The 11733-nt window shown below is 37.9% G+C and overlaps 1 long non-coding RNA gene across 1 annotated transcript; it reads left to right on the plus strand.

Moving 5' to 3' along the window:
* The first annotated feature begins 7955 nt into the window (after positions 1 to 7955).
* On the plus strand, positions 7956 to 11504 carry LOC119144000. Its single transcript, XR_005102923.1, has 3 exons — positions 7956 to 7965; positions 8699 to 8705; positions 11396 to 11504. It is a non-coding gene; the product is annotated as an uncharacterized LOC119144000 (long non-coding RNA).
* Positions 11505 to 11733: the final 229 nt, after the last annotated feature.

Genomic DNA, 11733 nt, shown 5'->3' on the forward strand with positions numbered 1-11733 from the left:
CTCTACTTTTAAGTCCAAAAAAAAAGGGAGACAAGAAGAACCTTTGTTTCTTTGGGGCTATGCCATGGAGGTAACAGCATGAACTCCTGTGCAGCAATGTGCACGTTTGAGCAAGGGCAGAGGAAGGAGATGGTCCCAGCAGAAACAGTGGAGAAAAAGGAAGAAGAAAGAAGGACTGAGAACTGAGCAAGGTACAAGACTTAGGAGTCAATAAACAGAGATGATACTTGAAATGTTGCCCTTTCTTCTCTTGTGACTGCAAGGGAAAATATCAGTTTAACAGATATGATGATAGCTAGTATGGAGTGACTACTCTAACAACTCTGCTGTGAGCCTGAGCCCATCCAAGGAAGAACGCATATTTCCTGGAAGCCTAAGCAGACTTAGCATGAGATATCAGAGCTATTAAAAATATCACTGTACAAGCTGACAGCTGAGTAACAGCTTTATAGCCAAACCAGCAGAGCTGGCTCAAGGCTTCAAAGAAAACGTGGAAAGATATCAAGGTAGCCTTTACATTCTGACAAAAAGCAATGGAAAAATCCAGGATTTCTGAGAATTTTTACTGAAGTAAATTGATTTATTTGCAAAAAGATTTCCTTGTAAGTAAGGGTGGACCCCAGAAGAAAAACTAACTCAGTACTGTGGATTCTGAAATATGCATGTCACTTCGGATATCCACACTCAAGTTATTACTACAGGGCTGGTTATAAAATTACCAATTTTATCCTCTCTTTTGCAGGTAAAGCCCCATACAAACTAAACCTACACAGTAAGTTTTCTACCAGAGATAAGCTCAAGTCCCCGAATACAGGCCAAGCATTAATACAAATACTGATTTGTTTCCCAGTAGTTTAAGATGAGAGCTCTTTCAGCAAAAGTACTGAGCCTTTTCTGCAACTTAAGTGTTTACTGGACATAATAAAATTTATTTGATTTCAAACTTTCATTTCACAACATTGAATTTAAATTTAAATGTAGTTTTTATCTCAGTTATGCTACTCTATTCAAAGTCAGGTAATGCTGTTTAAGAATGATCAGATTTCTGCTTCTCTTCATAGGATTTAATATGTTTGTAACTAGGATAATATACATATGAGTGTTATAAAATATAAAATTATTTTTTTAAATTATGTTATTTACTTACATTTATTAAAGTCAGTATAACTTCAGGATTAATAAAACACCAAGGAGAACAAGATCTTCTGGAGCATTGATTAGGAATGCATTAATAAACATACTATAATTAATAGTTAAAATTTACTATGAAATTCAGAACTTTTACATTCCACAATAGGTCATATAAACAGGCCATCCGAAAGTCACAGGAATGACCAGTGAAGCAGGTTGTTAGGCAAACCATCAGAGACAGCCTGCAATCACAACAAGCTATGTGTATTCCTCTAAACTGGTCACCATCAAATAGCTTCAAGATCAGTTCACATTTATAATTGAATGACTTTCCAAAGAAAGAAAGAAAAAAAAAGCCTATGTTCATTGCTAAGAGGATATGAAAGCTGGGTAAGATAACCAGGCTCCTTCACGGGAAGAACCATCACTCAGATGCAAAGGTGAAATCAAGCTGTGATGAAGCTTAGTAGTGTGTGACTAGGAAACACGTGATAGAGGACAAAAGCATTTTTATTTACATCCTGGTTGTAGCTTACTTTTAGGTTTGCATTTCTTCATCTGTTTTTGCCCTAATGCTTTTTATAGTAGAAACTGCAAGAAAACACCAAAGGCAGCAACTTTTCATTTCAATAAAAGCAAATCTTTTCCCATATGCCAGGAAGGACTTCATATTTTGTGTTTTCTTGAGACTGTATTTTCAAGGCTTTGAATATTCTGATTTATGAAAGTTTTTCAAGATTGCAAAGTCTGTGATGCTGTGAGAAGATCAGTGCTGACCATTGTGACACATTTCTGAAAGGAAGGTACTGGAAGAGAAAATCTTTTGGATCATTAGAAACTATATGTTGCAACAAAATTGTTTCGTGTTATTTTTAGTATTTGTTGGTTGTTGTTGGGTTTTTTTTTAATTAACAGATACTTTCAAAATTAAAGTAGGTTTAGAACTAATAACTGAATAATGTCAGAACTTTTTCTGCTGTTTTCCTATGAAATAAAGCTCTGGGGAAATCTAACTCACTCCATGAAAAATTTCCTTCTTAACAGATTTACTTTTTATAAAAACAAGCATATGGAGTTATATCAAAAAGCCATTAGCCTCAATATCCTGTCTTGGACGGTGAATGGTATTCTTAGGGAGGTATATATGAGATGGAGAATACATAAAGGGTAATATTTCCCCTGGTACACCATCTCAGTTTCCAGCAATTAGGTAACGACTTCCTGAGCTGGAGATTGCATCTGGACCATCATTCTCTGCCACAACTGATACAACTACCACTCAAGCAGTCGTCTAGTCCATTTGTGTTGAATCATGTTGTTTTTAGCATACAGGAACTGGTGTTATGGGAACACAAATAATTTGTGGCACCATACACCCTTCTACTAACAAGAGAAAGATTCCACAGGCAAAACAATTCTCCCAGTTCATGCACTATATCATGAAGTCTTGAAGAAACAACTATATAAAAATGAGGGAGCCTGTGAAAAGGGAGGGTGGAAGGAGGAGCTAAGAAAATTAAATTCTTACAGGTCATGTGCATATTGCATTGCAATAAGGCTTAAATGAGGATAACAAGACAGAATGGCAAGGAAAGAAGTTTGCTAGAAAGGGGAAAACATCTTTCAAATTGCTGAAATCATTCATATTCAAATTAATATGAATTTGGGGGAGACTATTAATATTAATATGAAAGGGGGATAATAGAAACTCAGGCATAGCAAATGAAAAATAAAGTGGACTAAACCAGAATTTGAAGCTAATAACTAGCAAATAAAATAAAACCCAATAGTAAATCCCTCAAACACATCAGGACAAAGAAACCCACACACACTTTTAGAAGGGACATCTGATGATCAGTACATAATGTTACACAAATTCTTTGCCTTGACGTTCACTGTGAAAATAAGAGAAATTCCCCTTCCATAACCTCCTTCTTGGAGTGGGCTCAAAAAAGGGGCCTGTCTGAAGAGGAGCCATGGAACCAGCCAACAAAATGAACACGAAAAACATCACTAGGCCTGGATCATGTGTTCCCAGGAGCTCTAAGAGATCTCAAGGATGAAACATCTACATTAATAACAGCACTATCTAACTTCTGGCTTAGGACTCCCATGGCACTTGAGGACTGGAGTCTAGCAAATGTGGTATCAGACAGTTTTTAAAATCTCCAGCGGGACCAAGAAACCTCTGACTTCTTTACTGGGAAATTAGTACAAGTGTAAACCAAGTGTAGAATTAGAGAATACCTTGAGAAATATGGCCTGCCTCGGAAAAGATAGCATGGCTTCAGTAAAGTGGATATTTACAAATTTGTTGAACAATATTCATACACAGCAAAACTACAATTGTCATTTGTTTTTATCCTAAAAAAACCCCACACTAGAAGTAAATAGACACCAATAAAATAAATTGGCATACCTTTTGATATCTAAGAATAAGAAAAAAATTATCTTTGCCTTCCTACATTATGTATTTTTATATATTTGTCTATTTTAATGGAAGATCTTTTTCCAAAGTTCTTAGAAAAGTAAAGTTGCCAGCGGTAGGAAAAATAAGAGGTCAGGTTCTTTTCTGTCCCAGGATATAGCTTCATGAAGTTCAACAAAGGGAAGTGCCAAGTCCTGCACCTGAGGAACAATCCCATGCACCAGTACATGCTGGGGGCCACCCTGCTGGAAAGCTGTTTGGCAGAGAAGGATCTGGGGGTCCTGGTGGACACCAGGTTGAACATAAGCCATGTGCCCTAGCTTCAAAAAAGGCCAATGATATCCTGGGCTGCATTAGACAAAGTGTTGCCCGCAGGCTGAGGGAGGTGATCCTTCCTCTCTGCTTAGACCAGGTGAGTTCCTTACCTAAAGTGCTGTGTCCAGTTCTGGGCTCCTCAATATGAGACACACATGAGAGAGTCCAGCATAAAACCATAAAGATGATTAAGGGTCTCAAGCACCTCACATGTGAGGAAAGTCTGAGAATGTTAGGACTTCTCAGCCTAGCAAAGAGAAGGCTTAAGAGTATCTCATCGATGTTTATACATATCTGAAGGGAGGGTGCAAAGAGGGATGGAGCCAGGCTCTTCTCAGTGGAGCCCAGTGACAGGACCAGAGGCAAAGGACACAAACAGAAACACAGGAGGTTCCCTTTGAACATCAGGAAACACTTCTTTACTGTGTTTAGAAGCTCTAGTACAGGTTGCCCAGTCTGTGAAATCTTCATCCTTGGAGATGAGATATTCAAAAGCTGTTTGGATATGGTTCTGGGCAACTGACTCTGGGTGGCCCTGCTTGAACAGGTGGGTTGGACCAGATGACCTCCAGAGGTCCCTTCCAACCTCAGCCATTCTGTGAATCTGCTATATCCATAATGCAAGAAGAAAAGGAGAATGGAAAAGTCACAGTGTTGATTACCTTCCCAGTCCACAAACTGCCCCAGCCCTGGCTAAATTGGTAGAGCTCCAGGGCCAGTCTACTTTGGAACGTTATGAGAAGCAGCTCCACTCTGAAGAACGCCAGGCCAGCTTTGGCCTGGCATCGCTTTCTCTGTCCCTTTCCTTCCTTTACTGATCATTCTCTCTCCATCCTAACCAGCAAGACCAGGGCTATATTGGCTTCACTTGTGCTGAGATACTTCAGTCTCACAGCTGGGATTGTGGTGAGAGCCTTCCCTGTTTTGGGGGATAAGCAATTCCTCACCATTTTCCCTACAGTTTCTCTCGATTAAAAAATAGGATTCTTATTTTACTGAGGTCTCCTGACTGTATGTGGGTTGGGTCACCCATATTTTTTCCCTAATTCTCTATACTCAGTGGTTTCCTGCCAGATGGAATGTGTAGGAGAAAACTGGCAGTGCATGGTTTTAAAACATGGAACTTTTAAGCTATTACCTTACGATTGTACCAATCTACTCCTTCCTGATTGATCTGCCATTATACACTTATTACCTACTTATACACTCATTACTTACTTACATTCATTGTTCCTTCCTTGGAAGAGCCAACCTTTACGTTAATCTGAATTTTTAAAACTGATTTAAGGAGAAAAAGCAACTGTAGGTGCCAGATTTTGAGGGGTTTTTTTGTTTTGTTTTATCCAGGAAATTGGACTTGAGCTGCCGCAGTCCCACCATACCTTACAGTTTAATTACCTCAGCTTTAAGAACTGCATTTCTGCTTTCCTGAAGCATTAGCTGGAGCATGCTGCTATGGCTCTGCTGCCTCCAATGTGCATCAGCCCTCCAGCTGCACCAGGCTGGCCAAGAGGAGATAGCTTGAAAGAATTTGTAATTAGGATATGTTTGGCTGATTAATAAAATGTTTTGGTTCTTTAAAGCTCTCTTTTCAGAAACAACCTTCTTACAGTTCTCTAACCATGATTCTGAGCAATATGTCAGGCCCAGATCCTGTTGCTTTATTCTAAACAGTCTTGTACCTCTTTGTGCCTTGGCCAGGGCTGGAGCTGAGTGTACTTTTCTACCCAAACCCCTTTCTTCTTCATAGATGTTATCTGGAACAAGTTTCAGAATGAAAAAAAAACCCAAAAAAAAAAACACCAGAAAAAAAGAGAAAAAAAAGAACAGCAAAGATCTGCAGCAGAACAGAGCTGCTATAAAGGGCCATCAGATCCCAGGACTTGACAGGTACATCAGGTGGGGACCCAGGCTAAGGGGTAGTGTCCACAGATTGAATTTTGCATAGGATTTCAGCAGCATTTCTGCAAGATTTTCCCCTAAGAAACATTAGTATATTAAGGTGAACAGAGTCCTGGGAAGATTCATTAGTCCCTGGCACAAAAGCTTAATAATAACATGACGCTTACTATTAAGATGCTCTTTTTGTATCAGCTGGTGTTGTCAATCGCTAAACATTAGCATTCTTTATAAGGACTGTAAGTGCAAGGATTTTTCTTGTTTATAAAATATCTTTCCACTCTTCAGAACATTTTTTTTACCCAAGTAAACTCTGCAGTCCTAAATAGCTAAATGCCACAGTTTAGAGAAGCCCTGTGCTGGACTTGGCAAATGTGTTTTGGCAAACAAGTTAGTTGCCTGCTCAGTCTGCAGTGGAAGTAGATTGAGTCTGGGTAATGAATGGGGTAGCTCCCTGGGAAGGAAAGCAAGAAAGAGTGAAGGTTTTGCATTAGAGGTTCTCATAAATTCAGCATTTTGTGCAATAGTGTGTGAGAAAATGCTTTCTTGATGTGTAGGTGCACATTCAGAGAGATAGGATTTTGGCAGACTTTGGCTGCTGTGCTGGGCTGACTAACCATACCAGTTCACAGTGAATATTACCATCTGTTATTCGCAGCAGTCAGCATGTTACTGGTGACTCTGTTTCACACATTCATACCCACTATACTGGCCCTGGGCTCCACAAACGCTGCAGGCTTTCTTCCAATTTATCATATCAAATGCAGAGACTCTTCTTTGGCCTAATCCAGAAGGAGGCCATTAATGCAGTTGTTTTGATCAATGATACAGTAACCTCATTTCCCTTATCTTATCCTGAAAAAGAGAGATCAGACAGATTACACAGCCAACTTCAGAGACAGTTTAATGCTGCTAGAGAAAGTAGGCAGGATATTTTTTAAAAACCAAGATTCAGAAATCTTTTTTTGGTGATAAATTTATGTCCTTCTGGAGGCTCACATTGCCAGAAGGTCAGGGAATTCTGCATTTTATTTAGTTCTGCTGATTATCATAGCAATCAAAAGCTCAAAGGGAGCATACTGTCTTACTGTCTCTGTCACCCTGGAACACGTGGGTGGTTTCTCTCTTACCTCTGCTTCTCATAAAACACAAGCTGCTAAAACAGCTTTGTTTTCTCCTTCTGTTATCCTTCACCAGAAGAACTTCATTTAACTGAAATTTCCTGTAGTGATTGCTAAGCATTAGGAATCTTTATAATATAACCATGTGGATTCCAAAGGGAATCCAAAACCATCTTGGTATAATAAAAGTTCAAAACTTCTTTACTGTATGCCTGATGAATGATGTGCAATTAATCACAAGTGAAAACTCCAGCCTGAATAGTAAGTAGAACCATAAAATGCAAAATCAGTGTGAGGAACTACCAAAAAGTTGCAGATGAAAACTAACAACTAAATTAGAATTCTGGATGATAACCCTCCAGCTTATTAATTTAAAAGGACTAATTTGGTTAGAGGGTTAAGTGAACCAGATCATAATTTTTGATCCTTAGAAGACAGATAACAGTAATGGGATTCAATAACAGTTGTGTGAAAGCAAGGAAAAGACTTTTATAAATGATTCTCCAAAGTCACATTTGTATGATCCATACCTGTTTGCATAAGGATATAAGCAGACTTAGTTTTGTCCTGTTATTGTTCTGCTCCAAAGCAGTCATCTGAATTTACATAAGGAACTTCTCCTGTGGGCAACTTCAGTGACTTTGGCTAAGGAAAACAGAAAAAAATGGCTTATTTTCCTCAGGTAGAAACCATTAAACAGCAGCCATAGCACAATCTTGCAGCAACAAGTTTTAGAACATCATCGTATCTGCATCAGACTTACAGAAAACTAACGTGAAGAACAGTGACAGGTTCAGTGCAGAAGGACATGAGCAGGTATAAAAAGGGATACTCCGTTGTGCAAGCTACAATGATTGGTCTGCAGATAAGTCTGTTGAAGGTAGCTAGACAGACAGATTTACGTGTTTTCATACTGTTCATCTTAAAGGACTTAAATTTGCAGGCATCTGAAAATCTTCAGTAGACCCTTTAACAGGCTTGCTTTGGTTAAACTCTTTTGTAGAACTCTGAAGTCAAGGTTCACTTATACCAGCCAAGATAAAAGTTGACTGCTATACCTAGAAATAGTTTGTTTATAGATTCCAAAACCAATCTTCCCTAAAATCTTTAGACTATCTGAAGGAGAATCTTTGATTGTAGAAACATTACAGTAAATAAATATTATGTTAAACATTATAACAGTAAATATTGTTTCTAGTTCCAAAGTTTTAGACAGTGGAACATTTCTAAATATTTTTTTTCTTTTCAAGCAGTTTTTCCTTCCTATATTGAAGATTAATATTGAATTATCTAATTTGATAACACATCATAACTTGTTAAGTAACTATCCATTTTGGGGTCTTTAATGTCTTTTTTCCTTGAGGAAGAATTTAGCTTTTACAGATGACTTGCCACTTTTTATTGAGGGAAAAAAAAAAGTCTATCCTTGAGTTACTGCTACTTACTATACATACGTCATTCTCTTTTTTCTTAAATGAGTCTGTGCTCTATTCTAAACAGAGAATAATGCTAAAAGAGCTGTACAATGGATTAAGTAGGATCAGCCTGGTGAGACAGATACTGAGTATATAAAAAATTACTCAGTCATTACTGCATCTGTGAATTTTGCGTTTGTCTTTTGGTTTTGTCAGCTGTAAAACCTTGCCTAATAAAGCACAGTTGTCTGGTTGTTTCCCCAACAAGGAGCACCATGACTTGACTCCCCTCACACTCATCATATATGAGACCAAGAGACAGTTCAGTTGTTCAACAGCCAATTGTGATTTCATACCAACATAACCATGGCCTTAACTCCTCCTTTGAGCACAAAAGTATTTCCCAAAAGAATAAATTTTATTGGCCCCATGATTTTGGTCCATGCTTCTTCTCATGTCTGTATGACATGTCAATTCAGAATCCACAGGACGTCATATCCAGAGCAGCCTTGACAGACTTTAGGGAATAAATACTGTCTGCAGCCCCTTTTTCCTTCCTTGGATTTTAAGGGGTAGGAAAGGTGATTAGTTCATCCATGCTCCAGTTCTGTTACACCTGAGTTTTGGAGAGATTTGGAAATTTGAGGCTTGAAGTATATTGTTAACATTGAAAATAAAGCCCAGCCTGAGAGGCATGAGTCAGAAAAAACTGTAAGTTCCTTAAATATTGATACATTCCTTGAAAATAACCAGAAAAAAGTCAATAATTAACAAATCAATGCTTATAAACTATAAAAAATAGTAAATGAAAAATTTCAAAATATTTTATTCCAATTAGTAAGTAGGGACAACTTAGGAAAACACTTTTTTTTCCCAAAGGCTTCTAATAATGGACAGAGCAGTAATTACACCTTTGTAAGATCTTGTATGCTCCACGTAAGATCTGATTGTTGGTATGCCAAGTTGTTGTATGGCAGTGAGAGGATTATCATAGTTAAAGCATCCCCCGCTCTTCCATGAAGATGCTCTTACACTTTGTAAGAGTAGAACTGAAAGTATAATTCTTATGATTTTTAAAATTGCATTTTATATTTCATGGCAAATCACTTTGAGGTATCTATTCAATCATGATAATTTCCTCTCATGTGTTCTAGGTATTTCCAGCAATTCCATAGTGGGAGGCAGGTGGTTGTTGGTTCGGATTTTGTTTGCAACATGATTCATTTTTACCAGAGATGTTCCTGAATATTATATATATGACTGTTTTTTTTCCTTACTTTAATACCCTATATGTATGCTTGCATAAACCATTATTTTATGGCCATTCAGCCTTCTAGTATCTTCAGCAGTGACTGAAGATGGAGGTAAGGCATGAGCATTCTTGTAAGAGCATTACCTTTTGGGCTATGTTCTGTATGTTGCATGTCTACTTTGGTAGGACTCAGTGAATCACACTTTGGCTTGTAACTATTGGCAAAACAATGCAGTACTCAGTGGATACACTTCCATAAGGAGAAATCAACTTTCAATGGAGAAATATGGCTGGAGTGTTTGTATATGTGTAAGATTTGCCCAATAACAATCATGACTGAAAATCCCAGTGTCTCAATTTCAATGCCGCTGCTCTCTGGAATCAGTCAGGAATTGTATCTGAAGAGATGTTAAAGTTGTTGTCTCAATTTTTTTGTATTATCTGAATTATTAGTGTTAAATTGAAAATAATAATATTGTTGTCATAAATAAATCCTGTATTGCATCCAAAGAACTCAGTATCCCATAACAATAGCGACTGACTTTTTCTTATTTACTTTATGTGGTATGTGATGGAATTTTTCCTAGGATAATTAAAGAGCAGATTGGATTCTTCTAAGTGTGAGCACTAAATGTGACTTGTTTTATTTCACTGTATTGTTAAGTCTCTAATTGCACAAACCACTACATACCTGTATAGATACATGAAGATGCTTATTCTGGAAACTTTTGCACTCATGGCAAATAAAGCTTCTTATTGTCATTATTTACTTACACAGAAATGAGGAATATAACAGGGCATCTATCTGGCAAATTAAATTATATTATTTTGTCTCTAACTTGGATTAGATGTTTCTTATTCTACCTTTCTGAACTCTGCAGATGGGAATTTATGGAGTAGCCTGCACAAAGAGCAAGTGACTCCTTGATGAAGAAATTGGCATATGCATTCATCAGGAACTCTTACAAAATTTATTTCTTTAATCATTCATACAATTCAGCATGCTATTGCTGCACTCATTATTGTCTTTGTACTTCTAAGCTTTCTTGCACCAGCTAAGGTCATCAACACAAATGTTAGCATCGCGACTTTTACCCCCCAAAAAAGAATTATATAAAAAATTATAAACTATGCTACTGTAAAATGGGACACGGATAGTGCACATTAGAGAAAAAAAAAATCACAAAGAAAAAACACCATGAAAAACCCGCCTAGAATCTTTACCAATACTTGGAACACATTTGTTTTTGTTTAACAGTTCAGCAGGTTTCACTCCTTATTTTCATCCTCTGGGTGTCTCCCTTTTAATTTTCATGAGCTTTTACATGGTCCAGTTTTATCCACAGGTGGATGAGGATTTGTTGACATAATGCAAGAGGTTTATTCTGAAACGGCTCGAACTATATCAGGCCTTTCTGTGAACAAGCTTTCTTTTTTTGAGAGTTTAAGATTAATGTTCAAAGAGGATAATTTTCTGCAAACTAGGATGAATATCGTGACAATCAAAAAGGTTCCATAATTTGTCATGGATTTGGTATTACTACACATTTAAATTAATGGTCTAGACAGTAGAGAAAGACATTCTTCAAATCAAGCCTGTAAGGGGTTTCAAACAAGCTAGAGGACAAAAACTGAGTTCAAAATGTTCTTCTTCTATTCTTCAATAAGGAGATCACATTGCAGTAGGACTGCTTAGTTACACAAATACAGACACAGAAAGGAATTCAATAAAAAAAGCCATGTAGCTAGCATGGAACAAAAACTGAACCCAAATTAGTAGTGTCATACTAATGAACATAATAACTGAAAGAAAACCATGGGTGGGAAATCACAGTCAGAGAATGGTCAGGGTTGTAAGGGACTCTGGAGATCACCTAGCCCAACCCCCTGCTGAAGCAGGGTCACCTACAGCAGGTTGCACAGGATCGTGCCCAGGCAGGTTTTGAATGTCTCCAGAGAAGGAGACTCCACAGCCTCTCTGGGCAGCCTGTGCCACTGCTCTGTCACCCTCAGGGTAAAGAAGTTCTTCCTCATATTCAGATGGAGCTGCCTGTGCTGCAGTTTGTGCCCGCTGCCCCTTGTCCTGTCGCTGGGCACTGCTGAAAAGAGCCTGGCCCTGTCCTCTTGACACTCACCCTGAAGATATTTGTGCGCATTGATAAGATCCCCTCT

The sequence above is a fragment of the Falco rusticolus genome, chromosome 3 (genome assembly GCF_015220075.1).
Source record: "Falco rusticolus isolate bFalRus1 chromosome 3, bFalRus1.pri, whole genome shotgun sequence".
NCBI classification, from domain to species: Eukaryota; Metazoa; Chordata; class Aves; order Falconiformes; family Falconidae; genus Falco; species Falco rusticolus.